Here is a 25,550-nt window from a genome sequence, read left to right on the forward strand (position 1 = left end):
ATCTACATCACAAACTAAGTGCTGCTGATTGGTTTTGTCTCACCAAATGCATTAGCTTCACTGACAAGCTATATTCCTTCAGTCCACCTCAGAATTTTATATGGGAAACTGTCAGAGTCATTCTCAAGGACATCCCTGCATGTTTTACCTTAGCCAGAGGGAAGGAAGTCCTTTAGACTGAAACCCTTGGTTATATATTCAATTTGATGCTGTAGAATCAAACCTGTAATGGAATAAGAAAAGGAAAGAAGTGGAGTGAATTAACTAGCCAGCTACTGAAGCCACACAGTGTTGCGATTGTGGTGGCAAACTTTTGATGTCATAAATCTCATAAATCTTCAGGCTTGTATACATGTCTTTGGTTAATTCATATTAAGTGGATGTGATTTGTAGAACACACCAGTGTACTGGTGTTCTAATGTCCTCATATAGGGAAAGAGAACTACATCACTGCACACTAAGCAACATTTAGCGTGCACCAGCAGGGCACACTGGGGAGTTACTGGTCTTCAGATTCCTGTAGTACAGACTCCGGTGAAGCAATCCATCAAAAGCTCACATACAGGTGTAGAACCACTTGGCTGCATTTAAGAAGTACTGGCAGAAGCTGATATGGATCCAAGTGAGGGGAAGTGGCACTGAAAAGTGCTTACTTACCCAGTGGCTGGAGAGTAGATACTCCAAGCTGCCAAATCAAAAGAAAAGGAAATTTCAAATACAGCAAAGGGTGAATGCTTATTGCAGCTGGTAAACTCAAAATTGCAGACTCATCTTTAAATAAATATTAAAAAAAATAAAAGTAGAGAGAATCACCCTCCTTCTACCTTTCTCTTCCCCTTCATTTCTTTATTCAGCTTGTGACAAGTGGTCATCACTTCTTTATCCAAGAGAAAGGTAGATCAAGAATGTCGTGCATTTCAAGAGAAATGAAGAATTTCTTATTTCTTTGACAGACATGAATGGAAAACCTAGGTGCTTGAACTTGTAAGAAACAAGTAGCTGTGGTAAAGGAAAACATTCAAGGACACTATGAAGCAAACCATGGTGAGAAGTATGATAAACACATAGGAAAGTTATGTGAAGATAAATACCATGAATTAGCACATTTTTTGAAAAAGCAGCCATCAAATGTTTAGTGACGCTTGACATTTAAGTGATGTTGCTGTTAAGGCAAACTATGTGGCTGCCTATGAAATAGCTGTCATCTAAACCATTTTTTAGGCAGAATTTTTGACGAACTGTGAGCTAAAAGCTACAGAAATAGCATAAACAGATAAACAGCAAGCTTTTGCAAATATCAGCTTTCAAGAAACATAACTGCTAAGACAACCAATGATGTAGCTGAGAATTTGAACAGTCTTTTGCTGCTTTTTCATTCACAATTGAGGAAATCACAGATGTAAGTGACACGTCTCAGCTTGCAACATTCACTAGCAGAGTTGATAAGAATAGGTATGTAGCAGAGGAGCTCCTAGAACTGGTGCTGATGAGAGACAACAGCAGCAAATGACCTCTAACAATTTGGTGGAAGCACTGAACAAATTGCTGTGGGCTGGAAAAGAGCTGAGAGTCTGGCCCCATGCAAATAAGAGGCCAAATTGCAAACCAACAATAACCAGTAATTTAACTGTTTTCACTGCATTTTACATCAAAAAAGCTCTCTGTAGTAAAACTCTGAAAACTCATTATAGATATGGTTGTTAAAACTGCAAATATTATTTGAGCTAATGGTCTCAACCACAAGCAATTCAGCCGGCTGTTGGAAGAATGTGACACTGGAGTGCTGTATCACACAGAAGTTAAATGGCTAAGTCGGGGGGCAGAGATGAAGCCCTTTTTTTAATTGAGTAGTGAGATTCAGCTTTTCAGGGATCAGAACATGCAAGATGTCACTAAATTTCTCAACAATGAAGAGCTTCAAGACCTTGCTTTCTTTGCATATATTACAGAGTATCTGAACTCGCTCAACACAAGAATGTAGGAGTACAACCACAGAGTGACAGAACACTTTGATAGTATTTGTGCCTTTGAAATTAAGATTCAGCTATGGAAGAAACTTTTCCAGTGTAACTTTGCACATTTTCCCCCTCTGAAATCACTATGTGACACTACTAGTGCAACAACACCACAGAAAAGTATGTGGGCAAAACTGATGAACTGAGAAAGAATCATTCTTGAAATTTCTGACTTAAACCATATAGAAGAGTTTCCAATTTTCAGCACAGCATTTTCTGTCAATGTGCATGATGTACCAGAGGAGCACCAAATGGAACTTACTGAACTACAGTGCAATACTTGGCTGAAGGGCAAGTTACTTGATATCAGTATTCCCAAGTTTTATCATTATCTGAGATCAAATTATCCCAAAATCAAGTCCTTCGCATCAATAACTCTTTCCATGTTTGGGAGCACATACTTGTGTGAACAAGTATTCACAATCATAAATGTCAACAGATCTAAACTACATTCTCAACTAAGTGACAAACACCTGAACTTGATACTCAAAATAGCCTCAGCCCAGGCATTCGTTCCAAATGACACTCTGGTTCAAGCTAAGAGGTGCCAGGTATTGAAGAGCAGCAGTAGCAATCACTAAAACTGAAAATAAATGTAACTACCTGGCAACATGATTTACTTTTATTTCTATTTTAATAACTTCTGCTGAATGTGGGCTGCACAAAGTGGCAGGGTATCATATCAGGTCTGCCATTTGAATGAGTTGGCTATCCCTGCTCTAGAGGATATAAAAAGCTATATCCTGTTAGTTGCTATTACCTGACCAGTGAGGCAGCCAAGACTCAGAAATATCAAGGCATAATTATTAAGTCAGTCAAATAGGGCATATGGTAATTATCATTCTTCCAAAATGAGTGCTTTGAAGTAAACCAAAATGCAACTTGACATTTTCATATTAGAGGATTATTGGTAGTCTTCTCATTATTAGAAACAAATGTAAAAAGTAAAATAGGTCTTTTTTAATGCAAGGGCTTCAGATATTTGTCATTTGTCAACTCAGACAACTTGACAAATGGGTACTGGATTGGGAAAATGGTGTTAGAGATAGTGTGATTAGGGGTTAATGGCTGAGCTATTATAATAATGTTCTTTGAATAACATGTACAACTGTTTCAATGGGACTTGATATAGTCAACTGTTGGATAAAATATAAATGTGCACTTGCTTTGTGGGACAAAATGCAAGCCAAACAATGGAAGGTGCGTTTTTTTGTTGCTGTGGTTTTTTTTTGTTTTTTTGGGGGAGGCGTGAGGGAGGGAGGGAGGAATGGGAGGAGGGGTGTTCCCCACTTCAAATTACTGAAGGAAAAAAGAACAAAATCAAAATGTTTAGTATTAAGACTGAATCAGTATTACAAAAATCAAAGAAATATTAAGTTGCTGACTGAGCTCTTATTATTTCAGTGCATTGCCACAAGCTTGTTTTTTTTGTAAGCATCTAGGAGTACAAAACAAATTAGGAGTACATCAACTTTGAAATCCCTCGCTAGGATTGATAGTTAAAATTAAAAGCAGACTATTTTTCAGTTACCATTGCTTGGACCGTATGTGTTTAAAGAGACACTGTCAGCTTGAAAAAATCACTTTCCTTCTGAAAGTTTTATAACTAATCTTATAACAAGTAACACCTTAGATTACTATAAATGAAAGATTAGAAAAAAATTATCTTTTTCAGTGTGTGTACTTAGTGCTTTTGACAGAAGTGTGTGTATAGTAAGTTTCATTGTTTTCTTGATAGCCAGTTTTACCTTCTGCCTAAAAGTTTGAAGACAACACTGTCAATCACTGTCCTGGGTCACATTCATGTGAAGATGCTTCCTCAGCTGTGGTAGAGGATGTTTACCAATTAGAAGGGCAAGGAAACTGCAATGGAAAAGGCAGCAGGAAATAGTGTGCACAAAAGAATGGGATAGGGAAGCAGGTTTGATACTGCCCTCAGGGATGCCCAAATACCTTTCTAAACATCAGCTGAATAGCAGAAAAATCCCTCCTAAATTTAAAAAAATAAGAAAAAATTATGATTACCATTTTTAAGATGTTCTGTCAAAAAACATTATTCTGAAAGGTGACAATATGCCATTGGAAAACTACTCTTACGTTGCCTATTAGAAGAAAGAACCTTTTAGAAGGGAAATAAAGTATATTTATTTCAGTTTTCTGCAAGTCTAAAAATGATAAAATTTATTTACATAAACAAGCATATTATATATAATTTTGATCAATACAAAAATTCTCCTTTTTCAAAAAGTTAATATTTTATCTATATGAATACTTTGGTTATAATGATCAAAGCAAGGATGTAGCAGCATTTTACAGAAATGAACAACAATTCAATATGAATTTTATTTCGTTTAACACAAATTCTATCGAGTAATCAGATATACAAATTCTTATATGGAACAAAAAGATAAAGACCCCTTTAGTAACCTGTCCTTTTTAACGACAAAGGAAAATTCCAGGAAATGGAAAGTTAAATCAGAAATTATCATTTATACATCATGAACTACCATACTTATAAAAAGATAAAAAAACATAAACAAAAAATAAAACATATACAAATGTTTTCATACATTACTTTTTAGAGTTTTTTTTTCAGTTTTTGTATCTGTGTGATACTGTAGGACACTCACCATTTGTATCCTTACAACACTAATGCTGAAGTATATCACACAACTTTTGATTAAAGCACTTTTAACATACAGAATACAAGGAAGCTTACTGGAAGCCATCTCCAATGTAAAGCAACAAAATATGGTAAATGGAATCTCTGAATATATTACAATACACTTATAAATCATTTTTGCACTTGTGTACAGGATACTCAAAAACACTAATACAGTCAACAAATGCTAACATGGCAATAAAGAACTACATTTCAATATATTTCAGTATTAGCCTGACAAACTATTTTGATAAACTGTAATCAGTTTAAATGAATTATGAATGAATTATGTAAAAACAAAAATGTTTGTAAGCAGGATAGATCGTGCTTCACCTTATACAAGTATGCTTACCAAACTGTTCATATATTAAAACAAATTGAAGAAAAAGATTTGTAAACATTCCAAGGTATTAAATTTGCCATCTTCAAATAAATTATATAGCATACAATGCTGTCAGCTAAAAAATATTGAATCTGCACAGGATGGTTTGTGGTATTGAACAGGAATTTTGTTTTCCATATTTCTTCTATAGTTTATGACTATTGTAGAATGGTTGCATTTGTAGTATGCCCTGTGAATTTACAGAAATAATAACATTTCCCTGCGCACCACCACCTCCTAGCACTAGTTAGGATCCTGAATAGATGAATGGGAGGCAGAAAAGAAAAAGAAAAAGGAAAAAAAGCACCCACTGATAATTTTTAAAATGGGGATTTAAGGTGAGGATTGTTCAAAGGCTATTCAGGCAGTAAATTTTGCGATCTGGGACCACCGGACTACAGGTATGACCCAAGAGAAGATGGACTGTTAGTGAAGGGGATAATGGGGACTTAAAATTTGTGGATAGCTGATATTTGGATTTTGGAAGTGGATTATAAAAGTATTAAACAGGAATACTGGCCCCCATGCATGGTATATTACCTAACTCTATACAGTAAAAACTTATGTTAAAAGAACGTTAAGGTTGAACATCCAAGTATTTTAAAGTTAGGAATTGTCAAAATTATGGCTGTCTGTGCAAACTTAATTCAGCCCCTTTGTGTATATGTATTATGATACAGTCATTAATAGCATGATCACATTTTTTCACATGATTTTGCCATTCAGTAACCAGTGTTACCTAGCAGCTCTGTGTTCTTGGGGAACCAGGGCGCAAAACCCTGACTGTCTCTCTGGCTCACCTGAATACCCCCTCACCTTCCCCAGGCTGCTTGAATCAGAAACCAAAGGCATTTCAATATGAAAATGCAGTGGAAAACCCTACCATCAAGGGTGATACAACTCCCCATGCCTCATCTACATCAAAGATGTAAAAAGGGGGCATACAGAAGCCTCATCTACATCAAAGATGGAACACGCACTGAACTCTGGGATTGCTGAAGCAAGGACTGCACTGCACGTTGGGAGATCTATGCTCTTGATGTAAATAAACTGACACCTGTGCACATCCAGCTCCACGATTATCAGACCATTCTAGTTATTGATATGCAAAACACTGAATCCTTGTTGCACTGTGAGCTCTCTCTCAAGGAAAGATGCCCTTCCAGGAAGGATCAGTTCCTTTTGTCCAGACATTGTTCATCCATAAACAAACCTGGTGTCTGCAAAACCCCCTATCAAAGTCAAACCTCTGTTCTGCTGCTTGGATACAAATTCTGCATCAGTTCCAGTGGAACCTCCCCTCTTCCTGTCTGATCGTGCTGGGGACTCTGCCTGACTGAAAGCGCTCCAGATCCTAAGCTGACCAGCCTGTTTCCTGGGAACCTCCGAACTGCATGGAGTGGTGAGACCGCTCCCATCCCCCTTCTTCCCCCAACACACTTTTTGTCTCTCTCCCTCCCTCTCTCTCTCTTAGTCCAGGTATAACTTTCTACTTTTGTAATCAAACCTGGGATAGCTTTCTCCAGTACCCCAACTATAACTGTGTTGTATTGTAAGCATTTGATTGTTTTTCTCTCCTTGTATGGTATTACTATTAATATCATAAGTTTTATATACCTAGCAATAAAATAACTGTTATAATCAAGCTGGCTGCCACTTTCTCTCTCGCCAAACTGCATGTACTGCTTTATGTTCTTGGTCCCTATCTTGCTCTACAGCAACACTTCTCTTACCTAAGCCAAAGATCTCTGGAGTGCCCAAAAATCCTATGGTGTTTGCTCATTAAGGTGATTACTGCTAGAACAATTGTGGTGTAAAGGGGCATATGAAGGGGACAGCCGGGAAGTGCTACTCTGCCTAGCCTATGGAGTCCAGGGGCAAATAATAATGCGGCTCAAAGTGCTGTTTGACCCAGCCTGACAGGGGCAGATAAGGGGAGTAGCCAGAAAGTGCTGTTTGGACTCAGCCTGTTCAAGAAGTGTGCTCTATTCTGGTGCGTTGCAAAGGGGCATATAAGGGTGGCCACTGAAAATGTGGTGTCACCCAGCCTGCTGAGTTCACGGACACATAAGGGGTCAGCTGAGAGTGCTGATAGCCCAGTCCGCTCAGACACACTCGGTTAATCTGGAATGTGTTTGTGTATCTGTGGGGGGTTTATCTGAATCTGGTGCCGGACGAACCCAGCCCTGAAAACCTTAGATCCTGCAGGATAGCTCCATTGGGAGTGGGCATGTAGCCATATGAACACACAAGAAGTACATTAGTAGAATCACACCCCTAATCACACCCCTCCCCCTTCCAGAAAGGTAACCCTAATAAATGAGCATACCCCAAGGTGAAGGGCAAATCTGGTAACACCAGGATAGGTGGTGCTCAGTGAATATTATTTTTAACATCATCATTCAGTGAATGACCTTAGGCCTTATTTACCACATGCAATCCAAACCCTGCCACATGAATATGAACATGAACACATGAGCACAAACCCTGAATATAGAATTATTAATTTCTTCATGGGCTTTTCTATACTCATCACCATAGTATCAGAGTGCTTCACAAATATTAATGAATTTATCTTCACAATGGTCCTGTAAGATAGATTCATAGAAATGTAGGACTGGAAGGGACCTTGAGATGTCTTCTAGTCCAGTCGCCTGGATAAAATGGAATTATTCCCCCACTTTACAACTGGAAAAGCAGAGATCAAGATTAAAGGTCAAAATTCCCAAAAGTGTTCACTAATTTTGGTTGCCCAACTTGAGATGCCGAGGACTTGATTTTAAAAAGCACTCAGCATTTTTACAGGAATCTCAAGCTGGTCATCTTGAATATGAGGAACAATTAGGCCTGGTCTACACTGGTGGCTTAATTCGAATTAAAGTCCCTTAATTCAAATTAATTACTCCCACGTCTACACTTGCGCATTGTTAATTCGAACTAAGGAGTCTTTAAAATCGAATTAATAAAACCACCTCTGCAAGTGGATTAGTGCCTGAAGCGCATCAGTTAATTCACATTAATGTGAGTGTAGACGCAATGGGACTTAATTTGAATTAATTGGCCTCCAGACTGTATCCCATGATGCCCCATTTCAGTATCCTCCCCCAAAGAAGGAAGATTTAAATCTTCATTTCCTGCGGTGAATGGGTTTAAAATCCAAGCTGCGATCAACCCCCCCCACACACACACAAGCCCTTTGCAGTTTGTCCCTTTAAGATTTGTCCCTTTGAAAGTTTAGCCCTTTAAAGTTTGTCCCTTTGCAAGATTTCACCACCCACCCTCCTCCCGCGTGGTGAATGCATTTTAACTGCCCAGCAAGCCCTTTGCAGTTTGTCCCTTTAAGATCTGTCCCTTTGAAAGTTTAGCCCTTTAAAGTTTGTCCCTTTGAAAGATTTCACCATCCACCCTCCTCCCTGCGTGGTGAATGCCTTTTAAATGCCAGGAGAGGAAATTCTTTGCTACATTGTTTCAGTGGCCAATCATGGAAATTGATACTTTCTTAAGAGTTTATTCACATGTAGATACATTATATCATGCTTTCCATCAGTGAAATGGAAACATTTGTATCACTGTATTAATATACTAACTGACTCGTTTTTATTTATCTTACATTCTACAGACACCTGTAGAATCAAAATCAAAATAAAAATAAACGGAAAGCAATATACAGGGGGTGGTGGGGGGAGCATAAATGGCAAACAGCATACAGTTCTAAAGTAATCCAGAATAAGCTGCGATGTATTTGTCACGGTCAAAATGAGAGCATAGTTCAGCTGGCTCCATGTGCCTGCAGCAATGGCAATCGGGGGAGTAAAAAAACAGCATGAAAATCCTTTTCCTGTTTGTTTGGGGGTGGGAGAAGCAGCGCTGCATCCTGGGATGATGACACTCATCACAACAGCCTCTATGGTTAGTTGCACTGGGGGATAGATTCCCACATTTCACTGCTTTCTAATTCGAATTAAGGCTGGCCAGTGTGGAGGCAAGAAACCAGCACAAACACTGTAGTGTGGACAGTCTGCAGTGCTTTCTATAAATCGCTTTCTATAATTTGAATTAAGCTAATTAAGCTAATTCGAATTAGTGCTGCAGTGTAGACATAGCCTTAGTCGCCACCTAAGTTTGGTTTAGGTGACTGCCTAGGTTCACACAGGAATCATGTGGCAGAGACAGAGATAGAAACTAATTATCCAAGATAGCATTCAATTGCCTTATTTATCAAGCCATCTTTTCTCTTCCTGCAATCTATCATCTCATTCACTGGACACCTTCCAACTCCTGCAACAAATGAAGCAGGGATGCTACACAGAACAGCCTTATTCTCTATGCAACCTAATACATTCCCTGAGCACTGACCATCCTATGAAAAAAATAGCATGTGCTCTTGTAACTGAAGACTATAATAATGCATGCCCCAGGGGCACTCACGGGCAATCTTAACTTTAGCATTTCTTAATTTTTCAGTGTGATTCTGCAACCTTAACAATGTTCTTTTAATGTGGACATAGTTTTATAGGAGATTTCTTAAGTTTTTAAAAAAAGCAAATTGAGAAACAAAATCTACCATAAAACCACACTGACTGCCATGTGAATGGTAGGGTTGGAACCTTTAGATTCACAAACCTCTATCACTTTTGCTAACAGAGAAACTGGTAGGAGTACACAATCATCTAGAACTGAGTAGAAAATAGAATTCCTGTTTTATGGGAAATTTTTAAAAAGTCATTCTTAAACTGAGAAAAAAACCCAAAATTTCCAGTGGAATAGGAATTCCAAATTTGTTTTAAAAAAAGTCTAAAGAACATTGTTTTGACCTCTTCAAAATTTTTCTGAGATTCCCTGAGCTACCCAGAGCCCTGTCAGCCCACCAGACAGGAAGCCGGGTAGTCTGGGATCTTTCGGTTAACAAAGGCCTCAAAATCAGAATATTTTTAACCTTCTCCTTATGCAGAGATGCACTTCTCGCAGGGGGCTCCCACTAATGGCGCACAGCCCTGCAGCCATGTCACCTCCTGAGAGAGGCCTAACCATGCGGGCAAGTTTCAGCTCAAGGAGGCACTCTCCTCCCAGGGGAAGGAATTGGTTGCAGCTGAGCTTAGTTAGCCTCTGTACCCAATGAGCCCATGCTGCTTACAGGCAGTGTACTATTTTTAGGAACAAACTAACAGGGGGGCTAGGGCAGGGCAAACAAACTGACCTGAAGGCCAAATCAAGGAGGGCAGGAGTCAGGCAATTTGGGAAGACTGGGAGTGGCCACAGACCTAGGAACTTGGAAGCCCTGGCTGCTGAAGAATGGGGAGGGGGGCTGGGAACAATTTTTTGATAGGGGGAAAAAAAAATCAAAATTTTCCAGCAAAACTATTTCTATTAAAAATTTCAGTTTTAAGGAACGTGAGCTTTCTTTCAGAAAATCATTCTGATGGTAAATTCCTTATCTGCTCTTCCTTATCATCGTCTATGTATACCAGCCCCTTCAGAGATTGAAGCACAATTTTCAAATGAGTTTCAGTTATTTGCCTGTCAGTAGAGGAATGTTGGCTCTTAGGAATCTGAGACTGTATTCCAAGTTGTGGAGGCAAGTGTGGTTCAGTAGTTCCAGATTCTTCTGCCTTGTTCCTCCCAACCTGTCCCCTTCTTATCCTATCATTCCTTCCCAACAAGCCTTTACCAAGAGAAACTTTAGTGCTTGTCTCTGCAGCTGTTCGGTTTTTCCAATAGTAGCATCAGCATTATATAAACATGATTCTGAACGCCCACACTACAGCCCATAGGGTTCTAAATAATAGCAGTGAAAATGACCAGCATTTGTTTGATTAGTTTCACGTTGCTGCTGCTTCTTAGTATTGTTATTTATTATTTGTATTATTGTAGAGCCTAGCACTCCATTGTGCTAGATGCTGTACAAACACAAAACAGAAAGACAGCACACTAGAAGCACTAGAGCTGGTTTCAGACACAGGTAACACCATGCCAGCTTATAAATTTAAAGTTATTTACAAAACAATCAGTATCAGATTTTTTTTTTTTTAAAGAAAACTTAAGTTCTACAGTTATTGAATGCTTACACTCCATTTTTACTAGGGAAATCTTCTCACGTACAAGTGAGTTTTTCCAAGTCCTAGCAATATTTCACAAGATAGAACATGAGATTTTTTCCACATGTAGAACCCTGTGGGCTTCTAACTATTAATTCTAACTCTTGCTTTTGAAATAAGCCATTATACTGGAATAAATATTTTTCCCAACTACTTCCCTTTTAATCAAAGAAATTTCTCAAGACCCAAAAATAAAGAATATGTGCTTAAACAACATGCCATCCTGTAGAATAACAACCAGTGAGGAAGTCAGTGAAGTGACTCATAATATGCTCAAGTAACCTTCAGACTGTTCTGACACTAAAGGGCTGCAGCAGAAAGCACTAGCTGCTGAGTCAAGCAGATGCGACAGACATTTCCATTCCCCCTTCAGCATGCTGTATTCTCTCTGTACCATTAAATCTGATTCATCTGCATCACTCTGCCAAAATCAAAAGAACAGATCAACATAAGACATTCAGCATGGTTTTCAAGCCTGTACTACTTTGAATACAAAATGCAAATAAACTCATACAATTCTGTATATAGCAACTTGCTTTTCAACCTTAATAAAAGTTTTACAAATTCGTTACAGTAGAACTTCAAAGATACAAACACCTCGGGAATGGAAGTTGTTCGGAACTCTGAAATGTTCGTAACTCTGAACAAAACATTATGGTACAGTACCCTACAGTCAGTGTCTTTCAGCTGAGGCCTGGGACAGATCTTTGCAAAGGTGGCACCTGGCAGCACTGCCTGGTTTGCAAGCAGCTCTCTGCCCTATTCCTGTTTCTTGCTTTTGGGCTGAACTGGGGGGCCTGCCCCACACCCTTGGCATGAGGCCGCATTTGGAGTATTGTGTCCAGTTTGGGGGCCCCCACTACAAAAAGGATGTGGACAAGTTGGAGAGAGTCCAGTGGAGGGCAACAAAAATGATTAGGGGGCTGGAGCACAAGACTTATGAGGAGAGGCTGAGGGAACTAGGCTTGTATAGTGTGCAGAAGAGAAGAATGAGGGAGGATTTGATAGCAGCCTTTAACTACCTGAAAAGGGGTTCCAGGGAGGATGGAGCTAGGCTGTTCTCAGTGGTGACAGATGACAGAACAAGGAGCAATGGTCTCAAGTTGCAGTGGTGGAGGTCTAGGTTGGACACTAGGAAAAAGTTTTTCACTAGGAGGGTAGTAAAGCACTGGAATGGGTTACCTAGGGAGGTGGTGGAATCTCCATCTTTAGAGGTTTTTAAGCTACAGCTTGACAAAACCCTCGCTGGGATTATTTAGCTGAGGTTAGTCCTGCTTTGAGCAGGGAGTTGGACTAGATGACCTCCTGAGGTCCCTTCAAACTCCATGATTATATGATTCTACAAGCCCCAGCCATCAGCCACCTCTCCCCAAGGCTCACACTACTCGGTGCACTGCATAGCCTGCTGTCAGCATCCTGCCCTCCCCTGTCCCTTGCACTCCCAGAGGTGCTGCTGGCAAGATCCAGGAGTGCAGCCACAGGTAAAGGTACCGGTGTACAGGCTGTGGCCCTTTAAAACTCCTCCAGAGCACAGCTGAATCCCACTCTAGCTCCAGGCCAGGCTTTTGCTGCAACTTTCAGTTCCTTGCAGCAGGCAGCTTTCTTTCCCAGGCCCAGTCCATGGTGAGGGATGGGGTGAAACCAGCTTCTCCCTCCAAGTTGAGTGGGGTGGGAGGGGGTGAAACAGTGCCCTTGGCTTACAGGAATAGCGTAGACCCTGGCCCGTTTCGGCTCTGCACAGTATTTGCGTTTTATTTTATTTTTTTCACCCTCTCTTCCACTGCTGCCTGATTGCTTATAGTACTTCCGGTTTCACAGGGTGTTCAATTGACAGGTCAGTTCGTAACTCTTGTGTTCGTATCTTTGAGGTTCTGCTGTACTTTCAGTTTTTCATGCACTCATATACTGTGAGCATGTAAACAACTTTCAGCCATATAATTAAATATCTTGATACTAAGCAGAAAAGCATATATTAATGTTTTACATTAAGAGCTTATTACTAGAACACAGGGGTGAAAGTTTTGCACTTGCTGGCACCCAGGAGTTAAAATCCTTCACATGTAAAGAGAAACTTAAGGTTTTATAAAAGGTAGCTATTCATTCTGACCCATAAAAAGAGACACTACCTCATAGTAGGTAGGTCAAGTGCAGCACAGCTGTCAAAGAGCTTCTGAGTGATGCTATCAGAGAGTACAGCACTAGGTAATTTCAACCTTGACAGTAACATCAGTGAGGAGACAGACTTGGATAATAGCAACACACTCTTGCCAACACACACTGGCCTAACATGAGGTTCTGTGAACAGACACAGTGCTGAAGAAAGAGTCCTTTACCCTGCAAAAAGCTGGAAACAGTTAATCTGGATGTGTTAATTTCCTGTATCGGCAAATCGCAAGGGTACACTTAGTACAAAGCCCTAAATAGCTTCTGAAGCCTAAATGGTTAAATTGCACTTGCTGCATCTTTCAAGAGAATGCTGTGAAGGGAGGGGGACAAGCCCAAAATACAAATACTTCTCCAACTTAATGGGGTGCTATGGGGAAACCACATTTTGTATGTACTAATTGATTACTGTGACTTTGGACAGCAGTATGGATACTAAGTAGCTTCTTTTCTATAGTGTAAGACAGGTAAATCGAGAACGGATCAAAAGGAATAAATGTTGGTACTCAGAATTTAAGACGGTATTTTCTTTAGAAGAGAAAGTTGTCACCTCTTCCCCAGTATTTGACGATGTAAAAAATAAATAGTTACGGTTTACATGACGGAATCTAGATTTAGGGCTTGACAAGGAAAGGTTACTTAACCTTTCAGTAACTTGAGTTCTTCAAGATGTTTTGTCCCTATAAGTGATCCACTGTAGCATGTGCATACACTTGTGTAATCTCAATAGAAAATTTGAATCACAGTGTTGCAGGTCTGCGCCTGCGCACCATGCAGACTCGTGCTCCAAAGTGAGGGCATACAGGAAGAAGAGGACCCACCACCAATCTAGTTCCTTCACAATTACAAAGTCAGACTCTGCAGCAGAGGGAAAAGAGGGTGGGAGGTGGAGCACCCATAGGAAAAAAACTAACTTTAGTGCCTTTCAAAAACCCAAGTTACTGCAAGGTAAGTAACCTCTTTTCCTTCTTCTTCAAATATATGTCCCTATAAGTGCTCCAACATAAGAGACTCCCAATCAGTAACTCAATGAGGAGGGGTATGCAGAAGAGGCAGATACAAGACAGTGCAGAGGACAACATCGCCAAAGGTCATGTCCGTCCTGGATGCAGATAGGATAATGTAATGTCTAGAGAACATGTGAGAAGAGGACCAAGTTGTAGCCCTGAAAATTCCCACAGGGGAACATCCTTGAGGAGGGTAACAGAAATGAGTTGATCCCTGGTGGAATGCGCTCTCACCTTAGGGATAGTTGTACCCTAGTGACCTTGCAGCAGGCTAGGATGAAACCTGAAACCCCAAAGTGTTTCTGAGAAGAAACTGATTGTCCTTTCATTCTTTCAGAAAAGAATACAAATGGTCTATGAGAAATCCTGAAGCATCTAGTCCTGTCCAGATAGAAAGCAAATGCCCTCTGAACATGTGAAGTGTGTGTCTAGTTTCTTCTCTTGAGCAGTGAGGCTTGGGAAAAAATACTGCTGACAGATAGCCTAATTAATATGAAAGTCAGGCAAGATGTTCAGGGGGAATGGAGAATGGGGGCAGAGCGTGACCATCTCATGATAGAAGGCAGCATAAGGTGGGTCAGCCACGAGCATCCCAATTCTCTCACCCTTCTATGCAAGGTGATGGCTACCAGGAATTAAATCTTAAAGAAGAGGTGGTGGCGTGAACAGATGACCTTAAGTTTGAATAGGGGGTTTTCTCAGGATATTGAGGACCAAATTAAGATGCTATGAAGATATGAGGTTACAGCTATGAGAAAACAGATAGATCTTAAGGAATCTGACCATGGTGGCATGCCCTTGATAGGCAAATGAAAAGATATCATAGCTGCCTAGTGTGCTTAGACCAAATTCATACATAAGCCATTTGTTTTGAATTCCAGTAGGTAAGTGAAGATTCTGGAGAGAGGAGCTTCAGAAGCAGATATAGAATGATGTGAACACCAAAAAAGAAAGCACTTCCACTTCTGCAGCTAAGTTTTACATATGGAAGGCTTCCCAGTCTTGAGAAGTACAGACTGGACTTCCTCTGTGCAGTCCAACTCCAAGGTTGAGACCATCAAGGGGCTAGACCCTGAAGTTCAGGGCTGGGAGTTTGGAATTATTCATGATGCCTGTGGAGTTCTGTGTCAGGAGGTCAGATAGGACCAGGGCACATCTCTATAGAAAGTTTAAATAGCCCCAAATATCATAACTGTCTTGGCCAAGAAGATGCTATCAGGATGACCATCGCCTGCTCTTGCCGTAATCTAATCAGCGTCTTGGAGAATTAATGGTGTTGGAGGGAAGGTATAGAAAAGGGCACAGGGCCAGGGAACTAGGAGGGCATCCACTAAGGAGTTGTGGCCATATTACCCCCCGCCCCCAGTACAAAAAAATCTGGCGTGTTTTGTATTGTCTGGGGTTGCAAAAAGATCCACTGTGGAGATGCCCCAAGCTTTGCAGATGTTATACAAGACCAGGTTGTTGAGGTCCCACTCATGGTCCTGATGGAAGTGTCTGCTTAGGGCAAGTGCTAAAGGTTTCTGGAGGTCTGGAAGTTAAATCACAGAGATCTCTATGCAGTGAGTTTCATAGTTTTAGTGATTCTGTGCACACGGACTGGGATCTTGCTTCCCCTGGTCAATTTATATAGTTCATCACCACCCTGTTGTCTACCATTACCCTGACGACAGCCCTGAATGTCACAGAAAAAATCTTGGCATCCATAATAAACTGACCTTAGTTCTAGAATATTGATCTGAAATAGCATTTCTTGTGGCAATCTTTTGCCTAGCAATGTGGAACTCTGAAAATGGGCTTCTCAGCTAGGAGGGAGATGTCTGTTGTGTTGATTCATGTTGGTGGAAGACATGAGAATGGGAGTACCCCCACAGACCTTCATGGGGTCTTTACATCACTTGGAGTCCAGCACCCACAGAGGTATCTACAGTCGTTAGGTAAGGCTGTATTTGTTTGGTGTGTACACGGTTTTGAGCCATGCCTGAAGACATCAAAGATGTAGAAAAATGTCAAGGCCAACATGTAGCCTAAGAGCTGATGGGAAGTCCTTAATGTTGTCTGAGAACTCAACTGCAGGGTAATGACTCGACTGAATATGGCAGAGAATCAGTCCTCTAGTAGATAACCTCTGGCAGGTTGGATATCCAGAGTAGATCCAATTAAATCTATTCTATGAACAGGCATCCGTGTGGACTTTTTAGGATGATACAAAGGTCAAGAAACTGAAACAAGGCAAGGGATCTGTTGGTTACTCATTATACCTCCAGAGGAGAGTACCCCTTAAGGAGGCAATCATCTAAATGGGGAAAGAATGCAATGCTTTCTCAACATAGGTGAGCTGCGACCACTGAGAGAACCTTTGTAAAAACCTGTGGGGCTGTGGAGAATCCAAAGGAGAGGACGTATTATTGATAATGCTCTAAGCCAACGATGAAGTGCAGAAAATGCCTGTGAGAAGGTTGCATGGTGATGTGAAAATGCGTGTGTTGAAGGTCAAGGGCAATAAACCTATACCCCTGGTTCATGGATATGAGTCTAGTAGAAAGAGTCACCATCCTGAAATGCTGCAAAAGGATATGAGTGTTCTGGATCCTGAAATCTAGAATGGGTCTCCAACTACCTTTCTTTTGGGAACCAGAGTCCCAAATATTTGGAGAAAAAGCCTCTTTCCACAAATTCTGGGGTAACTGGCTCTATGGTCCCCAGACTGAGAAGGAACTGAGTCTCTCCCCCCACTCCACCACCTGTCTGTGTCTCCCCCTCCCCCAGGAGCTGGGGCTGAGAGTGGGGCCACAGTCTGGGCCAGGGCTAGGGATGGAGCCACAACCAGGCTGGGAGCCAGGGGCTGGGGCCAAATCTGGGAGCAGGGTCAGAAGCGGAACTGCGGCCCGGCCATGGTCTGGACTGGGGCCAGAAGGCAAACTGTGGCTGGGCTGTGAGTAGGGCCAGGGCCAGGAGTGGAGCTGCAATCGGGTGTAGAGCCACAGCTGAGCTGGGAGCAGAGAACAGAGCCGCAGCTAGGGGCAGGGCCAGAGCGGAGCTGCGGGCAGACCAGAGCTAAGTGGTGCTTTGTCCCAGCCACAGGCCACGCCACACCACCCAAATGTTCCTCCACTCCCACCTTAGGGTTTGCAGACCTCTGCTCTGTAAGGTGGTGTAGGTCTGGCACAGGCCTGGTAGTGTCAAAGTTGGAATGGTGGGGATTTACTGAAATGACTCTGTTCAAGGAACAGATTCCAAGTGACCTCATGGTAGCCCTTCAATCCTTGAAGGAATGAAGCTGAAGTAAGGTGTGTCAGTATCACAGATGAACAGCTTTGCTCCTTGGAATGGGAGATCTTCCACCATGTTTTGTACCTCTATGGGGAAGCCAGACAAGTGGAGTCAGGATGCTCGCCTCATCACAACAGCGGTGGCTAAAGAGCATGAAGTTGTATCAACAGCATCAATGGCAGCCTGTAAAAAAGTCTTTTCTATGAGCCCTTTTCTGAGGACTTGGAACCAATCATTCATCTTGTGGCAAATCATTAATAAAAGAAGTAAATTTTGCATAGATTCATTATGGTGCCTGGGAAACATCCTGGGAACATCTTGGGAAACCTGCAGAACTTGTCTGCGTAATAGTTCCAGAGATTCTAAAAGGCCCACTGACATGGTGTTTAGGAGGGCTGGAACGTGGAAAATCTCAGTGTAAGAGAAAAGAACACAGGTCTCAGACTGACTATAAAAAGAGACATGCTTTCTAAGCATCAGGCAGAAACCAGCACCATGATGAGATGGCTGAGCATGAGCAGGAGTGCATGAAGGTCCTGGACTCCCTGAAGGCACTGATCAAAAACCAATAGGCTCTCAGGAGTGGTGAAGAAACTGAGGGACGGAACTGTGCGCTGGTGTTTGTTGTTCTTGTCTAGATCTGTAACTCTTGTGCTTTTCTATGAGTAAAGTCTATGGTTGTAGAAGTTCATTTGCCAAGTCCATATGTTACTTGCTTTAACTGTCACAAAGTGCCCAAGGAGTTAAACTGTAAACCAGAGTACCCACAAGGATGTAGTTATGGGGAGGACATTTTTAAACTATAGAGAGGTTTGGGGTGAGTGGTCACAGCATTAGCCTAGGGCTTTGGGCAACGGCAGAGTCCAATACCACGAAAAGGGATGTCAGACAGGCAGTGCACCTCAAAGGCCAGACTGAGAGACGATGTATGGAAGTTGCTCAGACCCAGTAGGCTAGGAAGCACGCACGATACAAAGACTGGATCCTACACAGCAGGCTGGTGTCCAACAAGGAGGAAACTCAGTCAGGGCGAAAACACATTTAGAATCTCCTTAATGTCTGTTAAACTCTAAAAAACAGAGGTGGTTTTTCCAAAGTTTATTTTACACCACAGGGTACAACATGTAACAAGAATGTAACACTATTCCTTTCTAACAGACAAGAAAAAGGAGTTTACTGTTTAAGACTATAAAATTGTATTTACTTCCCAAGCACTGTAACAATCCAAATATCTACTCATGTCAAATCTCATGTGAATTCTGAGTGTGCATGTTAGAGTACTGACAGGCATGTAAAGGAGAAATTGTGTGTCTGGTAGGTGAAATAGTGTATTTAGTAACAGGTGGTTCCCACTGAAGTTTATGGTAAAGATCATTAGCAGATTATCTAGGCTATTAATTTTTCTTGACAATTCTGCAAAACCATTTTAAACAAACAAAAAGCATTCTTTCTGACTTCTGTTTCTATACAGAGACTAATACAGGTTGCCTAACGTAGGGAACATGAAAAATCTGACTAAATGCGTCAAAAAGTTTTAAAAATTTTATGCCATAGTAGTTCAAGGGCAAAAAAAACCCAAACCCAAAACTTTGCCTTTGTCACAAACTGATCCAGTTCCACTCTCTGGATGGATGTTGTCTGGAAAAACGGATTCTGAAAAGGAATTAGGAGGCATGGTGGATAACTGAACGTGAGCTCTCAGTGTAATGCTGTGCATATGAGGTCTAATGTGACCTAATTAGGAGGAGAGAGAGGGTGCCTGCATGTATACAACTAGTGAGACCATTCTTGGAATACCGTGACCTTATGGCCTCAAAAGTTAAGAACATTTATAAGACAACCTCTTAACATGAATCAAATTGAAATAGCTAAGTAAAACTGACCAATTTACTTCATAAATTTCTACTGTGTCCTATCAGAAAAGATCAAAACTGCTAACACACATCAAAACCTAGCTAGATATTGAAAGTAAGTTCTGCACTACTCATCACGTTTGTTAAAATTAATAGGTAGATGTATCCTGGAACTTACCCCTCTATAAATCATGCAAGATCATCTGAGAAAGACCAGATTCAACACCTGGATCCAGAATCATTTTATCTGACAGTGTGGGCTATAGGACTGACTTCTGAGCTTTGCCATTAGAGTCCAGAAAATGCTGTAGAACTACAGTTCAGTCCTTTCCTGTTATGTCCCTAAGTGGAAGAGATTCTCTCTGTGGGCAGTCAGAAATAACATAGCTCCGTCCAAGGTTCCTTTTCTGTCCTTCCATATTTGCTCCACCTCAAGTCCCTGGAACTGTCTCTTTCCTCTATCAGGAGTACACCTCAAAGTTATTTCTGCTTATCACGTGGAAGTGAAACACAAGTTTATGGTCAGTCACCCTACAATGAAAAGGTTTCTGAATGGAATGATGTATCTGCCCAGCTGTGAAGGTTCCTACACCTATCTGAGACTTCACTAGTCCTCATACAGCTGACACATCCTCTCTTCAAAGCCATGGGAAAATGTTCCATATTCCATCTCTCTATCATGAGAGATTTTATCACAGCCATAACATCAGCTAGGAGAATTAGTGACCCAGACATCATCTTTTACTATCTATCATAATGTGATTTTTTTGCTCACATTCTGAATTTCTGCCAAAGGTGGTAACCAATTCCCATCTCAGACCTTGAATCTGCCACTGTTCTACCCAAGATCTCACCCTCGAGAGGCAAAGTTGTGTATTGTATATGTTCAGAAGACACCAGCTTTTGACCCATTTAGATCAAAGGTGCTTAGAGACACACCTAGATTATTGGTATCATATGGGGATAATCACACGGGTCAGGCCATTACAGCTCAGCACTTTATCTAAATTAATCATACTTCGTATTGAGGAATGATATAGGTTGGCTATCATCATCATGACAGAGGGATTTAGGGATCATTTCATCAGGTCCAATACACCCTCTAAGGTTTGTTTTAGGCATAACCCAATAGCCGAGATCTACGGTATTGCTACGTAGAGCTCAATCCATATCTCCATAAAGCATTACTCCATACATTTGGTACCCAGAACTGATGCCTAATTTGGGAGGGAAGACTTACAACCCCTATTTAACTAGAATTGGGGAGGACATGCAGTATTTGGTAAACTCCCAATAGTGAGAATGTGCACAGGCCATTCAATAAAATGAAGGTTACTTACAAACAGAACTGTGCACATAATGAATTTTCTGGTTCACTGGCAATGCTGAAAAATCAAAAAAACCATTTTGCATTGAATCAAAAATCTTTTTGAAGAGTTCAATTAATCGAAAAGTTAAAAAAAATTCATTTTCGGTTGAACAAATCATTTCATTTTGAGTTGTTTTTATGTTTAATTTTTTTTTTAAATAAATCAAAGGAAATTTCAAAACAAGTCATCTAAGAATAAAAAAAGAAATATTTCATTTAGAAAAAAGTCAAATGAAAAGTTTTGATTTTTTTGGAATTTTTTTCCCCAATATAAACAATTCAGCAAAACTGACATGAATTCACAATACATTTCAGGGTTGCCAAATTCACATTTTTCACTAAAACAACTTTTGGCCAGCTCTACTTACAAGTGCCAGTTCTTCAAGATGAGCTACTGAACATTTACACTAGCTGCTTATTTTCTCTTCTACCTCAAAGACCTCAAATATTCACTACTGGAGGCTGGGGTTGCAGATGGAAGGAACTGATGATGGTGAAGTATCCCTCCCCTTTTGTTGTTTTACCTCTAGAACATTCAAAGCCATGAGAAGGTCACTTAAACAGGCACTGGTTCTAGAGGTTCCCACCAGGCCAGCAACACCATAGGGACATCTCCCAATAATGGCAGTGTGTAGTCACTCAAACATCATAAGAACTCCTTGCTCATAATCCCTCTCTCACCTCCTTAGCTACATTATAACCCAAAGTCCTCAGTCTTGGAGAGGACTGAATGATTACCCCCAAAAAAATAAGTGAATGGTGGATAACTAACTTTAAAAAGTTGAGCTAACATCACAGTGGAGTAGACAACAGCAGTAGTTAGTGACTAAGAATTATCACAATCTTATTGAGACACCTACACTCACAAGAGCATATGACTGTGATGAAAATTTCTTAGGGCTGGTTTAGACTAGAGAGTTTTATTGACAAATCAGCTTTTTTCAACAAAAAAGTGGAGGTTTACAGACTAAAATGCTCCTCCCGCCAATTTAACTCCCCTGCTATGTCGACATAATAAAACCACCTCAACAAGAGATGTAAGGTTTATGCTGGCTTAGTTAAGGCAATGCAGTGTCAATGTAGACAGTGTCCCCCTTACATCAGCTGTGGGGCTGCCATTCTTCCCCCGGCTCCCAGCAGGGAACAGGGAGGGGAGAAGCCCGGGCTGGCTCACAGTGAGGAACTGAGAGAGGGAGGGCAGCCCACCGTGAGTCTGTAAGGAAACCAGGCTCTCAGCTCCCCACACTGCCCCTCTTAGGTCAGTGGAAGTGCTCCTGGTGAAGATGCACCCAAATAAAGTAGTGTGAACATCAACCACCGCAGTAATTACTGCAGTGGCTATAAATCAGCCTATGTTAGGTCAAGTTATTTTTCTAGTGTAGACAAGGCCTTAACATACTTTTCCCCAAAGATAATAGTTTTTAACATTCCCAATGATTTTTTAGTATTAAGTTTAAGTCTTATTCCATTGCCATTTACAAGTTAGCAGACATTCAACGAGGCATAAAATATTAAGTAAAAGTTTTAAAGCAGTAAACATGATCTTTTAAACATGTTCTATTACAATGCCTTTCTACTATACAAAATGATTGACATGTATTTCATGCAGTGTTGTAGTTGTGTCAGTCCCAAGTTATTAGACAGACAGGGTGCGTAAGGTAATATCTTGTGCTGGACCAACTTCTGTTGGTGAGAGAGGCAAGCTTCCAAGTTATACAGAGCTCTTCTTCAGATCTGGGAAAAATATTAGATTGCAAACTAAATACAAGAACAAACAGATAGCACATCTTCTAACTACTTATGCTAAACTAAGGGACCATTCAAAGTGAAATAGTACAAAAAAGGGGGTTAGAGGGCTATAGATTATTGTAATAAGCCAGTGTCTATTAAAACCATGATTTTTAGTGTCTAGCAAAGTTATGAATGTAAGTTTCCAGACTCATCTTTTCAAAGTGTTGTACAGGTTTCCTTTGAGGATGACTGAGAGGTCAAATATAGAGTGATTGCTTTGTGAAAAGTGTTCATCCACAGGTGATATGGTAGGGTTTTGTGGGATTTTTTTTTTTAAATCATTTTCCTGTGAGATTTCATTTGAGAGCATAGTGATTGTTTGGTTTCACCCATATAGTTGTTATTGGGGGCATTTAGTGCACTGGATGAGGCATACCACATGTTGTGATAGGCACGTGTAGGACCCATGGATCTTGAAAGGTGTGTTGTGGGGGGTGTCGATCATTGTAGAACTGGAGATATGTCTGTAGGTTCTGCATCTGTTGTTATGGCAGGGTCTGGTGCCACTTTGAGTTTGTGTGTTCTCGTCTGTGGGGAGCTTGCTTCTGATGATGAGCTTGGAGAGGTTAGAGGGTCGTTTGAAGGCCAGAAGTGAGGGTTCAGGAAAGATTTCTTTCAAAAGATGAGCCTGGGAGATTACATTCATAACTTTGCTGGACACTAAAAATCACGGTCTTAATAAAAACTCTGGATTTATGGCCTATTACAACAATCTGAAACCAACTAACTCCCTTTTGTCCTATGATTACAAAGATGAGCACTTCATCCGACGAGCTGGGCAGCAGCTCTGCAGAAAAGGACCTGGGGGTAACAGTGGATAAAAAGCTGGATATGAGTCAGCAGTGTGCCCTGGTTGGCAAGAAGGCCAATGGCATATTGGGCTGCATTAGGAGGGGCATTGCTAGCAGGTCACGGGAAGTGATTATTCCCCTCTATTCGGCATTGGTGAGGCCGCATTTAGAATATTGTGTCCAGTTTTGGGCCCCCCAATACAAAAAGGATGTGGACAAGTTGGAGAGAGTCCAGCGGAGGGCAACAAAAATGATTAGGGGGCTGGAGCACAGGACTTATGAGGAGAGGCTGAGGGAACTGGGCTTGTTTAGTCTGCAAAAGAGAAGAGTGAGGGGGGATTTGATAGCGGCCTTTAACTACCTGAAAGGGGGTTCTAGGGAGGATGGGGCTAGACTGTTCTCGGTGGTGGCAGATGACAGAACAAGGAGCAACGGTCTCAAGTTGCAGGGAGGGAGGTCTAGGTTGGACATTAGGAAAAAGTTTTTTACTAGGAGGGTGGTGAAGCACTGGAATGGGTTACCTAGGGAGGTGGTGGAATCTCCATCCTTAGAGGTTTTTAAGCTGCGGCTTGACAAAGCCCTGGTTGGGATGATATAGCAGAGGTTAGTCCTGCTTTGAGCAGGGGGTTGGACTAGATGACCTCCTGAGGTCCCTTCCAACTCTAATATTCTATGATTCTATGATCCTGAATGGTCCATTAGAGAATGTGCTATCTACTTATGCTAAACTATCTGTTCTATCTTGTATTTAGCTGTGACAGTCTTAGTACTCTTCCTAGACCTGAAGAAGAGCTCTGTGTAGCTCGTAAGATTGCCTCTCTCACCAACAGAAGTTGGTCCAATAAAAGATATTACCTCACCCACCTTGTCTCATCATTTATTTTGTCTGAAGGATGCTGGTAAAATACAGTAACTGCAGCTCACTGCATCTTATTGACTTATAAAATAGATGACTATTTTAATATTAAAATTGTTTTTTCAAAGTCTCTTGGAAGCCATTTCCATTAACATCTTTATAAGCTGTCTAATTCACTAGATGAAATATAATACCTGCTTACAATATATTAGTCTCACAACTGATTATTTAGATTTTAAATTAAAATGCTTGATCAGAAATATTTTCAGGATGTATGGACTCTACACAAAAATTGTATCAGAAAAATAGCAAAATTGTTAAATTTTACAGTTCTAGCTAGAAATTACAGCCATAAGCAGCTTTGTGGAGATAAGTGCCATTTGTTTAACTATCTAATGGACAGAATGGTTCTTTCAAAACAATCTGAAAGGAACACCAGGATGACAAACAGAAGACTGAAATTCCTAATAATGAAATACTTCATTCTGGCAATGACTGATACAGGCTCTAAGAAAGCCAAAAGTCCTGAAGTGAAAACTCCGCTATTAACTATGTTAATGATTTATCTGGTTGTAAATGAGAAGCCAGATGTATCTGAGGTTAGCTAAGGTCAACCACCTTTCTCTGTTAATACATTGAACATTGCTAAGTGACAATATTACTGTCTCTCAAATCCAAACAAGGAAAAATAAAACCCAGTTGGACTATGCAATAAAATAATCTGAATCTGACTAAAAAAATTAAATACTTTACCATTCTGTTTTTAAAAATTGATTAAGTCAGTGGTTCTCAAACTGTCCAGATCACTGTCTCTCTTTCAGGAGGCTGATTTGTCTTGCGTACCCCAAGTTTCACCTCACATAAATATTATTTGCTTACAAAATCAGACATAAAAATATAAGCGTCACAGCACATCATGACTGAAAAATTGCTTACTTTCTCATTTTTACCATATAGTTCTAAAATAAATCATGACCCCAGATTAAGAATCACTGATATAGTATATAGAGCAGTATAAACATTCATTGTATGAAATTTTAGTTTCTACTGACTTTGCTAGTGCTTTTCATGTATCCTGTTGTAAAACTAAGTAAATATTTAAATGAGTTGATGTACCCCCCACGTAACTCTGGTTGAGAACCACTGGATTAAGTCAATGGACTAACATTGGAAAAATGCAGCCACACATCTATTTGTATAGCCTGAACTTACAATTATCATCATCTTTGCACTTATTCCCCTCTGCCAAATTAAAGTACTCTAATATAAATAAAATATCAAATCAACTATACT

At 40.7% G+C, this 25,550-nt stretch overlaps 1 protein-coding gene across 4 annotated transcripts in view; it reads right to left on the reverse strand.

The window, feature by feature from the left end:
* JMJD1C (jumonji domain containing 1C) overlaps positions 1–25,550 on the reverse strand; it is a 306,160-nt gene that overhangs the window by 134,296 nt on the left and 146,314 nt on the right. The window lies entirely within an intron of this gene.

This window comes from Emydura macquarii, unplaced genomic scaffold, assembly GCF_026122565.2.
Source record: "Emydura macquarii macquarii isolate MOO-44397 ecotype Brisbane River unplaced genomic scaffold, CSIRO-AGI_Emac_v2 contig_1390, whole genome shotgun sequence".
NCBI lineage: Eukaryota > Metazoa > Chordata > Testudines > Chelidae > Emydura > Emydura macquarii.